General features: G+C 37.2%; 1 protein-coding gene across 1 annotated transcript in view; it reads left to right on the forward strand.

The window, feature by feature from the left end:
- Positions 1–15670, forward strand: part of LOC127648586 (ephrin type-B receptor 1-B) — a 348045-nt gene that overhangs the window by 99735 nt on the left and 232640 nt on the right. The gene's annotated exons all lie outside the window — the stretch shown is intronic.

Genomic DNA, 15670 nt, shown 5'->3' on the forward strand with positions numbered 1-15670 from the left:
AAAAGCCTTTGAGGGAAAAGAGTGACTAAATGGTTTCAGACTAGCTCTGAAATTAACTGTAAAATATGTTTGTACTCCAGGTGTTGTTATCCCCCTCTCTGAACAGTGAAATTAAGCAATCAATGTCACACACACACACACACACACACACACACACACACACACACACACACACACACACACACACACACACACACACTCTCTTTTTCACAATCTCTTTCTCTCCCAACTGAAGGACACAATGTGAAACCCTCATTGCACAATCGCCATACGCATTACACTTCACAGTTCACATTCAAGACTTAATGGCATAATGGGTCCACTTATGCTAAAAAAGCACCCCTGAATCTGTCTAAATGTGAGAGCGGGTCTGCTGTGATGACAGCCATAGATAGCACTGCTGAACCTGCTGATAAATATAGTGGTTTAATTTAACTCCAGCTAGGTCATGAAAAAGAGAGATTCTGTATGAGGAAAATGTGGTAAAACTGAATTCTTATGCATTCTCACAAACACAGCTTTATAGTGCATGAGTGATTTTGTTTATTTTGTCTGACTTATGCTCATCAATGTATTTGCGTCTGTCACTTTTATTGAAATTATTTGCCAGCCAGGTCCATCCCAAGTCCCCCTCAATGTCCATCCAACTGTTTGACCAGCTGTGGTTAAAAATTAATAATGAAAGCATCCACAGATGGTCAATGTGGGAAAAACTGACACATACACGCGCTAAAGACGTAAGCGTCTGACAGTGATGGACAGGCAGCTTAGTGAGGGGAAATCTATTAGCTCATCAAATGTCCTACTACAAGCAACCATATTTCTTTCCTGCTGTCTTATAAGTGGTGCTTTTAAACCAAGCATCACTATTACTATTGCTCAGATGCAGTGCAGCCCTACTTATTAAGCGACATTAGTGGCTGCATACATCCTCCAGGGGCCGACCTACCACAGGCTCAGTATAGCCAAATAATTATTTGCAATATGTGTAACACTGCCCTCACAGCCCGGCTATATGCACGTCAGTAGTGCGATGGAACTGTCAAACCTATACAAATATTTAATAAGCTTTGAAGACATGGAGAGATAAGAATGTGAATTTAACAGGCTTCAACCTAAGATCAAGGCTGTAGGATGTAGTGTTATTAGTATGACTGATGATTACAAATGTGAACGATACATCTGTTTCGTCTGTTTTTTGCCAATTTCAGTGTGAAGACAGACAGTGGCTGTACGGCATTGGAAAGTCATTTATTTTCAATCAAAAGTAACAAAAAAGGTGGAAAAAAGTGTCTAAAGTGATATCAGTGAAAATAATTGCAGTATCCTTGCCATGACTGGAGGGCTCACTGAAAGGCTCACACATCAGGTGCTTTTTGTCCCTCTGCATTTGGTAATTTAATTCTGTCTTATATATATATATATATAAAAACATATATGTGTTTTTATTTATTTATTTTTTACTCTGCAAATGTAATATATTTTGTTTCCCTGAAAGAATTGTTTATCAAAGGTGCTGAAAATGTATGTTTCTTCATTTCTTTTTTTTTTCTCTTCTTATTCTCCTTTCTTCCCAATTCATCCTCTCTTTCTGTTGGTCACATGAGGAGATTTAACCCTGATCGTCCTTCACACACACTGTTTACTGCTTTCACCATTTATTCGCACCATTTGATAAAATCTCACAGCTGCCCCCCTCCAACACACACAACCACACAAACATACACATGCCTCTATTTCGTCCCTGCCTTTCATTAGTCCCCCTCTGCTTTTCTCTTCCAGAAATCCTAAAAATACACGATTCTTCACAGACCTCAGCTGTCCCACTCTCACATCTTGATTTGAATTGGCTGATCATTCCCAACACACAGTCCCACTGTCTCAGTGATTATCTTTCACGCCTGCTTGCCCTGTCCCTCACCCAGAGGTCAAGGGTCCCCTGTATCTCAAGCATCCCATATTTAATTAATTGTCACGGTCTCTCTGTGTGTGCGTGTGTGTGTTTGTGTGAATGCTCCCAGGAGACTTTCAGAGATGAATATATAAACATTAATTATAATTAGTATATAATAATATAAATGTATTAAATTAGAATACTTACATATATTAAGCTTATATTTATTTTTTATATAATACTCAATAGTAAATATAATACTTCAATATAAGTTTAAAATGCATGATGTACTTGATAAATACTGTATATAAACATCAAATCATTTTTTATGATATTTTAAATTATTAAATTTTTTGCATTTAAACTGTTTAGACTATGTTATATAATTTATATATATTTATATTTAATATAACTATTTTTAGAATAAATAAATGAATATTGCACATGTAAGTAAAATATGTCTACTAGTGTGCTGCCCTTAGCATAATCTCACTTCCGCTTGTCATGCTAAGTGTACTGGATGTAAATCAAAGTCTATCTCTCATTTCGTGCAACATGCTGGTGTATAGCTTGTATGAACATATTACTCATGTGCCTTTTGTGTAATTTATGGGATTCAGGGCTTGCGATGGATATGTGTACGTGAATTAATTTGCCGATCTGTGTCACTCGGGACTCTTAGATTGTCACTTTGATTTAGCTTCTTTTTCCCATCTGACCTGCAATGTAACAGGAGTAGATACTTCTGGATATTTACAGCAATTGGACATTGTGTGTGTGTGTGTGTGTGTGTGTGTGTGTGTGTGTGTGTGTGTGTGTGTGTGTGAGCGTGTATTTAACACTTTGTGGGGACCAAATGTCCCCATAAGGATAGTAAAACCCGAAATTTTTGACCTTGTGGGGACATTTTGTCGGTCCCCATGAGGAAAACAGCTTATAAATCATACTAAATTATGTTTTTTGAAAATGTAAAAATGCAGAAAGTTTTCTGTGAGGTTTAGGTTTAGGGGTAGGGTTAGGTTTAGGGGATATAATATAAAGTTTGTACAATATAAAAACCATTATGTCTATGGAAAGTCCCCATAAAACATGGAAACACTACGTGTGTGTGTGTGTGTGTGTGTATTTCAACATTCATATATTTAATAATCCTGAACACAACACTTCCAAAGAAATCATAACTGTTTTAAACACTTTTGATCTGACTCAGCATGTAGATGGACCCACACACAGTGGCGGAAACACTCTCGACCTGTTCATTAGTAAGGGTCTGAACATTTCATCCACTATAAGGATGCCATGTTATCTGACCATTTCTGTATTTTATTTAAAATATTGATTTCTCCTGCCACTAGTTAGATCTGTCTCTGTCAAAAAGAGGCACATATATGAGAACACTATTGTGCAAATTATTAAGGTTATACTGTATCTTTGAAACAATGCATATCCGCAGTCTGTGTTGATGTTCTCCTCGATAACTTTAACTCAAAAGTTAAAAATGCTATTGATTGCATTGCTCCTGTAAAGATCAGAAGGTTCACTGGCAGGCATAAAACACCTTGGAGAAACACAACAGCAGTGGAAAAACATGAAAAGAAAATGCAGAAAAGCAGAACGAATGTGTCGGAAAACACAACTTGAAGTCCATTATAATATCTATAAAGACAGCTTCCTTGCTTTCAATTTGGAACTAGGCACAGCTAGGCAGACCTACTTCTCAAACATTATTAACAGCAATAGAAACAACACGACACTCCTTTTGCTACTGTAGAGAGACTTACAACCCCCCAACACAGGTTGCCTGTGAAATGCTCTGTGACAGCTAATGCAACGAGTTTGCATAATTTTTAATGAAGAAGATAAATGATATTAGAAAGGCGATCAGCTCATCATCATGTTGCACTGAGGTCAGAAAGCACCCACCACAAAAACTTCAGAAATTAGTCAGACATAATTTTATCAGAAAAAACTCAGATTTTGAGAAAATTGATGGCAAAACCCTGGAAGAAACTGTACAGCATCTTAAAACATCATCCTGCTGTCTTGACACACTCCCCACATAATTTTTCAAAAATGTGTTTAACTGCCTGGAAAAAGATCTGTTAGAAATAGTAAATGCGTCACTGCTTTCAGAGACATTCCTGAAGTCTCTGAAAACTGCAGGTGTCAAGCCCCTTCTTAAAAAGAGCAATCTAAATAACTCAATATTGAACAACTACAAACCAATTTCAAATCTTCCTTTCATAGGCAAAAAGCTTTTTTCAATCAGCTGAACAAATTCTTAATCTTGAATTGCTACTTGGACAATTTACAGTCTGATTCCTAACTGCATCATAGCACAGAGACGGCACTCATAAAGATCCTTAATAATATTCAGCTAAATACTGATTCAGGCAAAATATGAGTGCTGGTATTAATAAATCTCAGTGCTGCTTTTGAAACTGTTGACCACAACATTCTCCTAGACAGATTGGAAAACTGGGTTGGGCTCTTTGGGATGGTCCTCAGCTTGTTCAGGTCTTATCTCAGTTCAGGGAGGGGTTTCTATGTGAACATAGGCAACTATGAATCCGAGTGGACATCCATGAAGTGTGGAGTCCCACAAGGCTCAATTCTTCCACTGCTCCTGTTCAACATGTATATGCACCCACTAGGCCAAATTATGGAAAAAGAACCAAATTACATACCATAGATATTCTGACGGAGCTTGTCTAGCCATCTTTTAAAGTTGATCACATTTATATACACATCAGCGATTATGGAAATTATCTGGTTAAAGCTTTAAAGTTAAAGTGTTCCATAAAGGTTTAAATGCTTCATATAATATTCATATATTCTGAAAATTCCTCTTCTGTAAAACGAAGAAACTGAAACATGTTCCATCTTTTTTTTTTTCTACTTCTTTAAACTGCTAAGTGCTACCTCTAGTAAGGCACTATATAAATGTAACATAATTATTATTATTAATAAACTAAATAATAGTGTCTTATCATAAAGATTCCTGTTAGATTTACGTGACTTTCACCTGTTTCGTTATATTGATTTTATTTTACTTTATCTGTTTCATGCAGATATTAATATCAGAAATACCAGGAGAAACCAAAGTTAACAACATATTCCATAGTTAATGTAACCAAAAAATTCAGCTTCAAATGGTAAAAAAATAAAAATAAATTATAATAATAGTCATATAATCATCATAATAATAATAATAATAATAATAATACTTATTATTATTATTATTATTATTATTAGGCTATTAGTATGAAAAGGCATTTACCAAGCATAAATTATTAATGGACACTATAAATGTAAGACTAACATTTAAAAATGGGCATTTCATTTAGTTTTGTCGAGGTCTGCATATATCTCCCAGGCTCTATTTGTACCAAAGTCATTTACCAAAGAGTTTGACAAATTATTATTTGATTTTGTGTGGCAAAACAAGCCTCATTACTTATATAAAACTATAATATGCAATCCATATGATCAGGGTGGTTTGAAGGTTTTGGATTTCATAACTTAGAATTAGGCTGAAACGATTAGCCGACATTAGTGACAACATCGATAATAAAATTGTCAACAAAAATGTTAGTTGTCGAATAGTCATTTGATCTCATTTAACGTAACATGCGATAAGATATGATATTAATGATGGAGCATGAGAGCAGCACTGCAGCTCGCTCCTGACTGAGGAGATGAAGAAGACAAATCTTACAAGTCCAGACGAACTCCAAACTTTCCAAACAGCTTCAGGTGATGTAGATCGCAAAGTATGAGGAAATTAAACAAAAATAGTAAATAACTAAATACAGAAGCACTCCCTTTGTGAAATACAGCGGAGCCGGATCTGCTGTTCCACTGAAGCAAAACTTGCATATCAGAGCGTTTTTAAAGGAAACACCTAGCTGTTATATGTTTAATGCTTTCTTTATTAAAGTTCAATAATAAGGAAGCTGGTCATGTAAATAAGTATAAACTCAGAAACGGACATATCTCTGTGCGGTCAGCGGCGCTTCTATTAGTCGCGTGAAGTGACCCAATCTAAAGGGGAGAGATTGAAACTACAGCCAGCTGATGAACACTCTGGCGCAGGCACGCTCATCCCTCTCGCACGCTTGCTCCAGTTAGATTATAACATGATGGCTCGCCATTAATTGAATCATAATACATACAGTACACTGGCAGCCAAAAGTTTGGAACATTTTACAGATTTTGCACTTTTCGGAAGGAATATTCTGTAATTTTTTATTAAATCTACACAGGCCCCATTTCCAGCAGCCAACATCTTATCCTTGAGTAATCGTGCTAAATTGGTACCTGAAAATCACTTGCCATTATATCAAACACAATTGAAAGCTATTTGGTTCGTTAAATGAAGCTTAACATTGTCTTTATTTTTATGTTACCAAGGTATGCAGTTGACTGGCATGTCTTACGATCAATATTAGGTAAAAAAATGGCAAAAAAGAAACTGCTTTCTCTAGAAATTCATCAGTCAATCATTGTTTTGAGGAATGAAGGCTATTCAATGCTTGAAATTGCATTGAAGATTTCATACAAAGATTGTACACTACAGTCTTCAAAGACAAAGGACAACTGGCTCTAACAAGAACAGAAAGAGATGTGGAAGGCCAGATGTACAACTAAACAAAAGTATAAGTACATCAGAGTCTAGTTTGAGAAATAGATGCCTCACATGTCCTTAGCTGACAGCTTCATTGAATTCTACCTGCTCAACACCAGTTTCATGTACAACAGTAAAGAGAAGACTCAGTGGTGCAGGCCTCATGGGAAGAATTACAAATAAAAAGCCACTTTTGAAAAAGAAAAACAAAAGTTAGAGTGGTTAGAGTGGGCAAGGAAACACCGACATTGGACAACAGATAATTGGAAAAGAGTGTTATGATATTAACGCCATTGAGCTAGACTGTAAGGTGCATGAGAAGTGTCATATATAGACAGCCACATCTATGGAAAGTTCTACAGGAAGCGTGTGGTGAAATGTCATATATAAATAATTTTGCCTTGCCGCGCGCGCGTGTGTATGTGTGTGTTTGCCTAAAATAACATAAACATTCCCAAGTCATCTTATTAAGGAATTATAATTATTTATTGTGAAAAAACACAAACACACACAAACCTTGGAGCTAAAAGATTTAATGTCAGGAACGTACAAACTGATGTGTCCAACGTTAACATTTTCTCGGATCCCAGCTTTAATCGGAAGAAATTTCTGCATGACTAGCATTATCAGTTGGAACTCAAAAATAAATAAATAAATAATCACTGTTTTCTAAAAGACACTGATTCTAAAAACTCTCCTTGTCTTCCATTGTTTATGCAACACACAGGGTTGTGGAGAAACGGACTACATGTAACAGGATTACTGAAATAATTGGTAATTAAAATAGAGTTAAATTCAAAAAATATTTTGATTACTGAAGAGATTACTTTGCATTTTATTGTAATTTGTTTCATTTAATATTTAGTCCTTTCAGATGGAAAATATTTATACATATAAATTATGCAATCCAAAGTGCATTCGAACAGCGGTGAAACACTTTCTTATGAGGTGTTACATTCATATGAGCAGACAGAGAAGTAAGTTTGAAGTAAGTTTGGAGCAGAAGAAATAGAAATAAACCTTGTGTAAACTGTCAGCTTTACGCTAAGCTAAAATGCTATTTCTAGCCATTTTACATGCACATGTTAATTGGCACGATCATATTTTTTTGTGTGTGTGTGTTTGAACGCTAAAGATTTAATTGAAGTGTCCCCAGTCACTTTTCTCTTGTGTTCTTCTGAAAGCGATTTCTTCTGTCTCTCACCCCTCTGTCCTTCTTTTTAAAATGCTAAACAAGGACACTTTCCTCTGCTGTTTTCTCTTGGCTCATTTACAACCTTCCCTGAGTGCGCTGCTATTCAGATGCTCTGTGTGTCATCTTTTTATTTATTTGTTATTTCTTCCTCTTTTTCTAATGTCCTTCATCTCTCTCTCTCTCGCTCTCTCTCTCTCTCTCTCTCTCTCTCTCTCTCTCTCTCTCACTCACTCTCTGTTCTCTGTTTTCTTTCATGCTGACTGCTGTCTTCAGCTTGGTGCTAAGCGTTCACTGGCAGAGAGCTCTGTCACAATCCTTCTCCTCTTTTTCTTTTATTATTTCTCTTCTTTCTTTCTTTCTTTCTTTCTTTCTTTCTTTCTTTCTTTCTTTCTTTTCTTTCTTTCTTTCAAGATAGATAGATAGATAGATAGATGAGACATATTTTAGATGCGCAATATTCAAGTTGCTATTCAAATTTAAGCAATTTTTTTATTTTGATTGTTACTAACTAATATGTACAAAAGGTATATATTTAGCACTTAATTAGAAACACATTTACATTTAGTCATTTAGCAGATGCTTTTATGCAAAGCGACTTACAAATGAGGAACATAGCAAATAAAGTGTTATACAAACTTCAACAACATCTACAGTACTGTTCTGTCAAGCTCTCAAGCTATTGGTATTAGTGCAGAAGAAACAGTCAGAAAGAGACAGAATAATAATTATTATTATTTTTGTGTACAGTAAGTGCAAGTTAAGTTCAATAGTAAGTGCAAATAGTGTGGATTGGTTAAGTGCTCACAGAACAGATGTGTTCACGAGTCCACAAGTTGGAGCATAGACCTGGAAAAGTGAACTGAAGTGAGAGGGTGCGGTTCAAATGGCTGTCTTGAAGGCCAGAGTCAAAGCCTTGAATTTGATGTGGCCAGTTACAGGTAGCCAGTGAAGTGAAATCAAGAGTGTGGTGTCATGAGCCCTGTTTGGCTGATTGAAGACCAGACATGCTGCTGCATTCTGGACCATCTGCAGTGGCATTATTGTGTTAGGCCGGCCAACAAAGCATTACAGAAGTCCAGTCTTGAAATGACCAGAGCTTGGACCCGGAGCAGTGCAGCATATTCAGAGAGAAAAGGTCTGATTTTCCTGATGTTTTAGAGCACAAATCTGCAAGACCGGGTGGTTGATGAGATGTTGGATGTAAAATTAAGCTGGTCATCTACCACCACTCCCAGGTTCTGAGCAGTTCTGGTTGGTGTTAGTGTAGTTGATCTAAGATGAATTTTGAGCTTGTGGTCAAAAGATGGGTTGGCAGGGATCACATGGAGTTCTGTCTTGGCAAGGTTGAGCTGAAGGTGTCATTTTTTCATCCAGGCAATTAGCCTATTTCACAAAAATGGCCGCCGAGACCGGAAGTAGGGTAAACTATTTTCCAGTGAACGCGCTAGCAGCAGCAGTCGGAGAACAATGGCGTAATCTAAAAGCAGTCAGACATGTTGCGCACCTTTATGTTTCAACTCGAAAAAGAAACAACCCTATTTATCATTTCACAGCTTTCCTTGCGATGATATGCAGGAGTTCAGCCCAGCTACCAGGGACAAAATTAAATTGTGGAAGTGTGTATTGTGGGACAGGTAATGGGGGGAATTTTGGAGCATATGGATGAATGAGCACATCCTTTGGCAGTACAGCTGGACACTGGTAAGACAGCAGTGAACCTTTTGGGACCTCTACAAATTTAGAGGACACCATGCTTACAGCAGACATCCCATTGTCAAAGGGAGATGAGGGATGCTGCTCCAGCAATCACATCGTTGTCAGGCAAAGGTCCTTAAACAAAAATGTTCATGCCTCAGTGTGTTAATTATCAGTGTGTCTTATCTAATGTGAATATGTATTGTATTAGTATTTGGAGATTACCTCCATATGCTCTATACAGAGTAGACTGCACACAGCTCCTACCAGAGGCTTTCGGCTTGCGCACTACAAGCTGATCCACTGGTTCAGGAGTGATGCCCTGACAAAACATGTATATATTGCATTTGATTGTAATCTGATTTGCACATGCATTTTACATACTTTTTTTATTTATTATTTACTGTTGGCTAAATTAAAACTGTTTGAGGAGTTTGTTTTTTATACCTGGGTGCGTGGCCTATGCCATGTCTGCTGTTTGCTTGTGCAAGCAAGGGCAGCTGGAACATTTTTGGTTCCTAATGTACTGTAATGTGCTGTCTGGTAAAGTAGTGCAACCAGGTGGTTGCACAAACTTCTTCCAGCAGCACAAGTACAAGTATAAGCTGCCATTTGAGGTGGATGGTTAGATTCAAGCGTGATCTGGAGAAAGTGATAGAAAGACTCATATATTTCACATCTTTATTTAACTTTTGTGTGTTGTTCATTTAGGGTGTACACTGGGATTTTTTGGGGACATACAAAAATGTTTTTGTAACTTTTTAAAATGTAATATCATTAGTGTAAAATTAGTTTTTTATTATTTATTTGCCTTAATTTCATTATTTTCATGTTTAGATAAAATAGCAAAGTTAAATTAAATTTACTGTAAAGATGTACAATTCTTAGTTTCATTCATGGTGATGACATGAAAATGAGCCATAATCTAGTGTAAGATTGCTGCACTCTCCTGGACAACTAAATAACATGATTTTTTTTTAAAGCCACTAGATATCACACATACAATCAGACATCATTTCTATTTATTTATTGATTTTGTGGGTGAAGATTGGTATAGTAAGTGTCATCAAGTGCAATGCCATTTTAATGAATGTAACATTGTTTTGTTTTTTCTAACTATAGGTGCTGACGTTACTATTGATACTGAGACAAGTAGAATTTATCTTGGTTATCAAAAAATATACCATTCATCATTAGCTAAATCCAGTATGTATTTACCTCAAGTTGATGTGGTTCCTCACGCTTTCTTAACGACCTATAACATCTGGCCCTAATTACCACTGTCCCTGCAATAATATTTGAGACTGAAGTGTCCAAATACACACAAACATGGTTAAAACTCGGTTTTTTTTATTACACCACTTTGAAATTCATCCATAAAACCAACAAAAGGTACATCGCCTATCGTAAATAATACATACCTTGGTAATCAAAAATAAATTGCTCAAAAAAGAATTTGTAACCTTTGTCCAATTTTGATCGTTTCACATCTCCCTGAAAAATGTCAACAAAATGGACAACATCGGATATATGTACTTTTGGCAAGTACATGAATGACTGAGAAAAAACACGCTGTTCACAGTCCATTTTGCGAAGAATGTCCAAGAATGAATGGGGATCGTAGAGAGTGGCGGCGCGACCGGAAGAATCGTTACCCTACTTCCGGTTGCGGTTGCCATTTTGTGAAATAGGCCTATGGTAGGGAAAGCCATGTGCCTCGATCAGTCTAAGTGATGTTGTGTATAGTACTGTGCAAAGTACGTTTGTTATAAGATGGTTATTTATATCTTTAGCTTTAGTGTGTCGATAGGAAAAATACATTTTAGACTCCCAAACATTACCTTTGCAAATAGAAAAGATTAGAATAGAACAGGGTGCTCTGCAAGAGATGGCATTGCCCCCACAGAGTCCCCCACTGAACATCGAGTCAGTCTGGTATTACATGAAGAGACAGAAACAATTGAGACAGCCAAAAAGATCTTGGTACATCCTATCTGCCCAACAACCAAAAACAAAAAAAAAACTGTGTCCAGGTGTACCTAGAAGAATTGGGGCTCTTTTAAAGGCAAATGTGGCCACACCAAATATTGATTTAGTTTTTTTTATGTTTACTGGAATTTGAATGATCTTAATTGGTAAATGAAAACTATTTATGGGATTATTTTTGAAGACATCTTTACTATGCAACAATTTTCACAAGTGCCTAAAACTTTTGCACAGTACTGTATATTGAGAAGAGGAGGGGTTCAAGCACTGAACCTTGAGGAACACCAGTGGTCAGCTGGTGTGACTTGGACATTTCTCCTCGCCAGGAGACCTTTAAAAATCTGCCAATGAGGTATGATTCAACCTATCCAAGTGCAGTTCCTGTGATGCCCAGGTCAGAGAGTGTGGACAGGAGAATCTTGTGTCGACTACTGTTGGATTGTGTGTTGGTTTTTTGAGCAGTGGGGTTACTTGAGCCTGCTTTAATGTATTGGGAAAGTTTCCTGTTGTGAGAGATGTGATTATAATGTGTGTGAGGGTGGGTAAGATTGATGGAGAGGCAGCTTGCAAAAGATGTGAGGGGATAGGTTCAAGTGGACATTGTCAAAAGCAGCAGACAAGTAAAGGAGGATGAGTATTGATGATTTGGAATTAGCACTTGCCAGTCACAGGGTTTTAGCTACTGACATGAGGGCAGTCTCTGTTGAGTGTACTTTTTTGAAGCCAGCCTGATGTCTCTCGTGTAGGTTGTTCTGTGAGAGTACTGTTTGAAAACAACTGTAGTGAGAATCACACTGGCACCAATTGAAATTAATTGGGCCTCACACAAGACACCAAAGTATGTGGTGATGGGTCGTGGGGCGTGGTCGAAGGTCCATCCAGAGAGAGAGAAAGCGGTAAAGGCGCTTACACCTGAGCTAGATTATGTCTAACAACGGTCTCTAATTCCAGCGAGCATATTTAGAGCGGCATATAAGTGGCCAGACCACCAGCAGAGAGAGTCTGGCATGAGAGTCTCACGGTGAAGCTACTGAGTTGTGATAAAGACTTTGTGATGTTTAAGACGCTGTGACTAATATTTACCTATATATATTTACCTATAAAAAAATAGGTAAATAAAATGCATGGGATGGAAAGATGTAAGTGATTGAATTGGATGTAGTAATGGCAAAATATGTCTATTATCTTATGAAAGATAAATTACTGTTTCTCTGTTAATAAGGTGAAAACCTTGTTCCTAATTAATCAAATAATGCAAATATTATTTGCAAAACATTTAATACACAGGTTATGCAATCTAAAGAACATTAGAAAATCCTAATCTGATAGTATACACTAATGCCAAGGTCTCTGGAAAAAAGGTTTATTAATGATATTTACGTTCTCCTTGCTCAATTGATGAGTTTGGTGATAGCGACGTCATCCACTGGGGCTCGGTGCTACATTACAGTGGGGAAGGAGCTGGATTCCATTTTAACCGCCTTGGACACGAAGGAGCTGAGGAAAGCTGATCTCCTGGAAGCACCAAGAGGGTTCTTGCAATCTGGAACACAAGATATACTGCTCTTATGTCGGTGCATTATTCATCATCTGGAACACGCAGAAACTTGTCGCTGTAGTTATCGCCCTGGTATAGGGATTCTGAGCTTGCAGTTGCAATTACATTTTGTAGTGAGACTTGGTACTTCGTCGATCTTCGTCTGTCTCAGAACTAATACTAAGAACGTTGGATGATCTGTTATCCACTCTCTCATGGAGTGAGACTTAGCACATTGTTTGGTTTGTATTCTGTTACATCTCCTACCACTCATGCCAGAGATTCAGAATGTTTATTATTAATCTGTTATTGCCTCTCTCATAGAGTGAGACCAGAACGGAGAAGTGTTATTATTCTGTTATTGCCCAAACTTGAACAGCCTGGAACTCTGGCTGTTGTAAGGATGCTTTATACCTTCCTGATGAGAAGATTTCAGTTTGGCGCCTTCCTGTTTCAGTGGTATGATTGGCGGCTGACATCGGAGAGGGCCCACACAGTGTGGCTCACCCTCCCTTCTCTGTGTGAAACATTTTTATATTTTAAAGTACATAGTTAGAACAATGTCTTTAAAATCTCATCTACGCATTGTTCCTTTTCCAAACCTCTTCAAAAATACTCTTGGCATTTTCTGAAGATATAGAGACCAAACATGATATTGAAAGATTAAATATTATGCATGCATTAATTTATAACACCATAGTTCAGTTTGTGTGAACTATTGTGCTAATTGAACAACTGCAATTGATATAAACAGTTCTGTGAATAAACATGGAGTGGATGTGTTGCAGTTGCTGTCCATGTTTGTATGTAAAGATTTGTCTTTGTGTTTTTTTTGCCACATGGTAAGTTAATTCTGCTTCGAAGAATGTTATGGTCATACTCACCTCTGGCATTAGGATGAGGGGTTTGAGTGGTTGCTAAGAAACCACTCATGGATCAATGAGAAGTTTTTTTACAACGTGTTGGAAGGTCTTTCCTGCCTTGTGAGGGGTATCTGGCAGTTGTCCAGGCAGCTTATCTGATGGCTGTGCTTCACATTTGTTTGTGTTGGTCCTGCCATGATCCAATCAAAATGGAGCAACTTTTATTTGCCTTGAAAGTTAGAGAGGGGCTCTGCCATAAACTGGCTCATGGAATGTCATCTTGTTTTAGGCAGGAAAGTAGGAGAGAGACTGGTCTGTAGTTGTCAACTACTGTCGGGTTGTGTGTTGGTTTTTTTGAGCAGTGGGGTTACTCGAGCCTGCTTTAATGTATTGGAAATGTTTCCTGTTGTAAGAGATGTGTTGATAATGTATGTGAGTGCGGGTAAGATTGATGGAGTGGCAGCTTGCATAAGATGTAAGGGGATAGGGTCAAGTGGACAGGTTGTAGAACAGTTAGAACACCTGTACAAATACTTTTCATGTGATTATCTTATCAGCCAATTATGTGGCTGCAGTGCAATGCATAACACCATGCAGTTACGGGTCAGAAGCTTAATTTAATGTTCACATCAACCATCAGAATGGGGAAACAAATCTGATCTCAGTGATCTTGACCGTGGCATGATTGTTGTTGCCAGACAGACTGGTTTGATTATTTTTGTAACTGCTAATCTCATGGGATTTTCACAAACAACAGTCTAGAGTTTACTCAGAATGGTGAAAAAAACTAAAAACATTTAATTAGTAGCAGTTCTGTGTGTAAAAATGACTTCAAAAGATAATGGCCAGATTTGTTTGAGCTGACACAAAGGCTACGGTAACTCAGATAACAACTCTGTACAATTGTAGTGAGCAGAATAACATCTCAGAAGGCAAAACATGTTGAACCTTGAGGCGGATGGACTACAACAGTAGAAATGTATTAGTACCGTTGTGTTCAGTGTGCTCAGTGAGTGTATATTCTTTATTTATTCTCTTCCTCTTTCTCTGCTGTTGTCTTTCAGTATTGAGCAGTATTTATTAATTAAATTATATTATTAAATATTCGAAATGTATACATATCTCTGGTGGCAATGCAGGCAACACAGGTTCTAATCTGGCCTGTTTTGTGTCACAAACCCAATATCCCTACCTCTCTCCAATATTTTTCTGTCTATCAATATGAAGTGCCAAAAAGAAACAAAAGACATATCAATTAGAAAATTAAAATGAGTAATGCTGAGTTAATCTAGCAGGGATATTCTGTATCGCTGACCCACTCTATTTCACACATCTACACCTGTCACACATCTACAGGAAATGACACTGAAGAGCTTGCTGTAGCTGCAGACACCATCTGTCTGTTTCACAATAGTATTTGAGAAGCAAGATCCAGACGTTTATTGACGTCTAATAGCAGACATTTTACAGAGACTGCATATTTCCTTAGGGACGGCCACACTCTCTTTTTAATTTTCTTTAATAAATTCTGTAAGTGGAAAATAGACATAAAAGAACGGCAAAAAGGAAGAATAAAAACAGGAATGAATAGAGTCTCTCTAATGGTCAGAATGTATGTTTATTTTAGTTTTTTCCACCATATTCCTTTACTTTCATAAGAGGTTGTATTGCAAAAAACAAAAGTGTTGTTCAATGTAATATATCCACTCCAATTAAAAAATCTTATAGGTGCCAAATTCTACAAGGTTGTACCATTTCCAAAAGTCTATTTATAAGCTTAGTCAAGGTTTCTCACACCAAAACTTGTAGTTTTGTCTTTCATGTCCATTTTCCACCCTCTCTCTGACACTGAGAATTAAACAGGCTGTCCTTG

The sequence above is a fragment of the Xyrauchen texanus genome, chromosome 9 (assembly GCF_025860055.1).
Source record: "Xyrauchen texanus isolate HMW12.3.18 chromosome 9, RBS_HiC_50CHRs, whole genome shotgun sequence".
NCBI lineage: Eukaryota > Metazoa > Chordata > Actinopteri > Cypriniformes > Catostomidae > Xyrauchen > Xyrauchen texanus.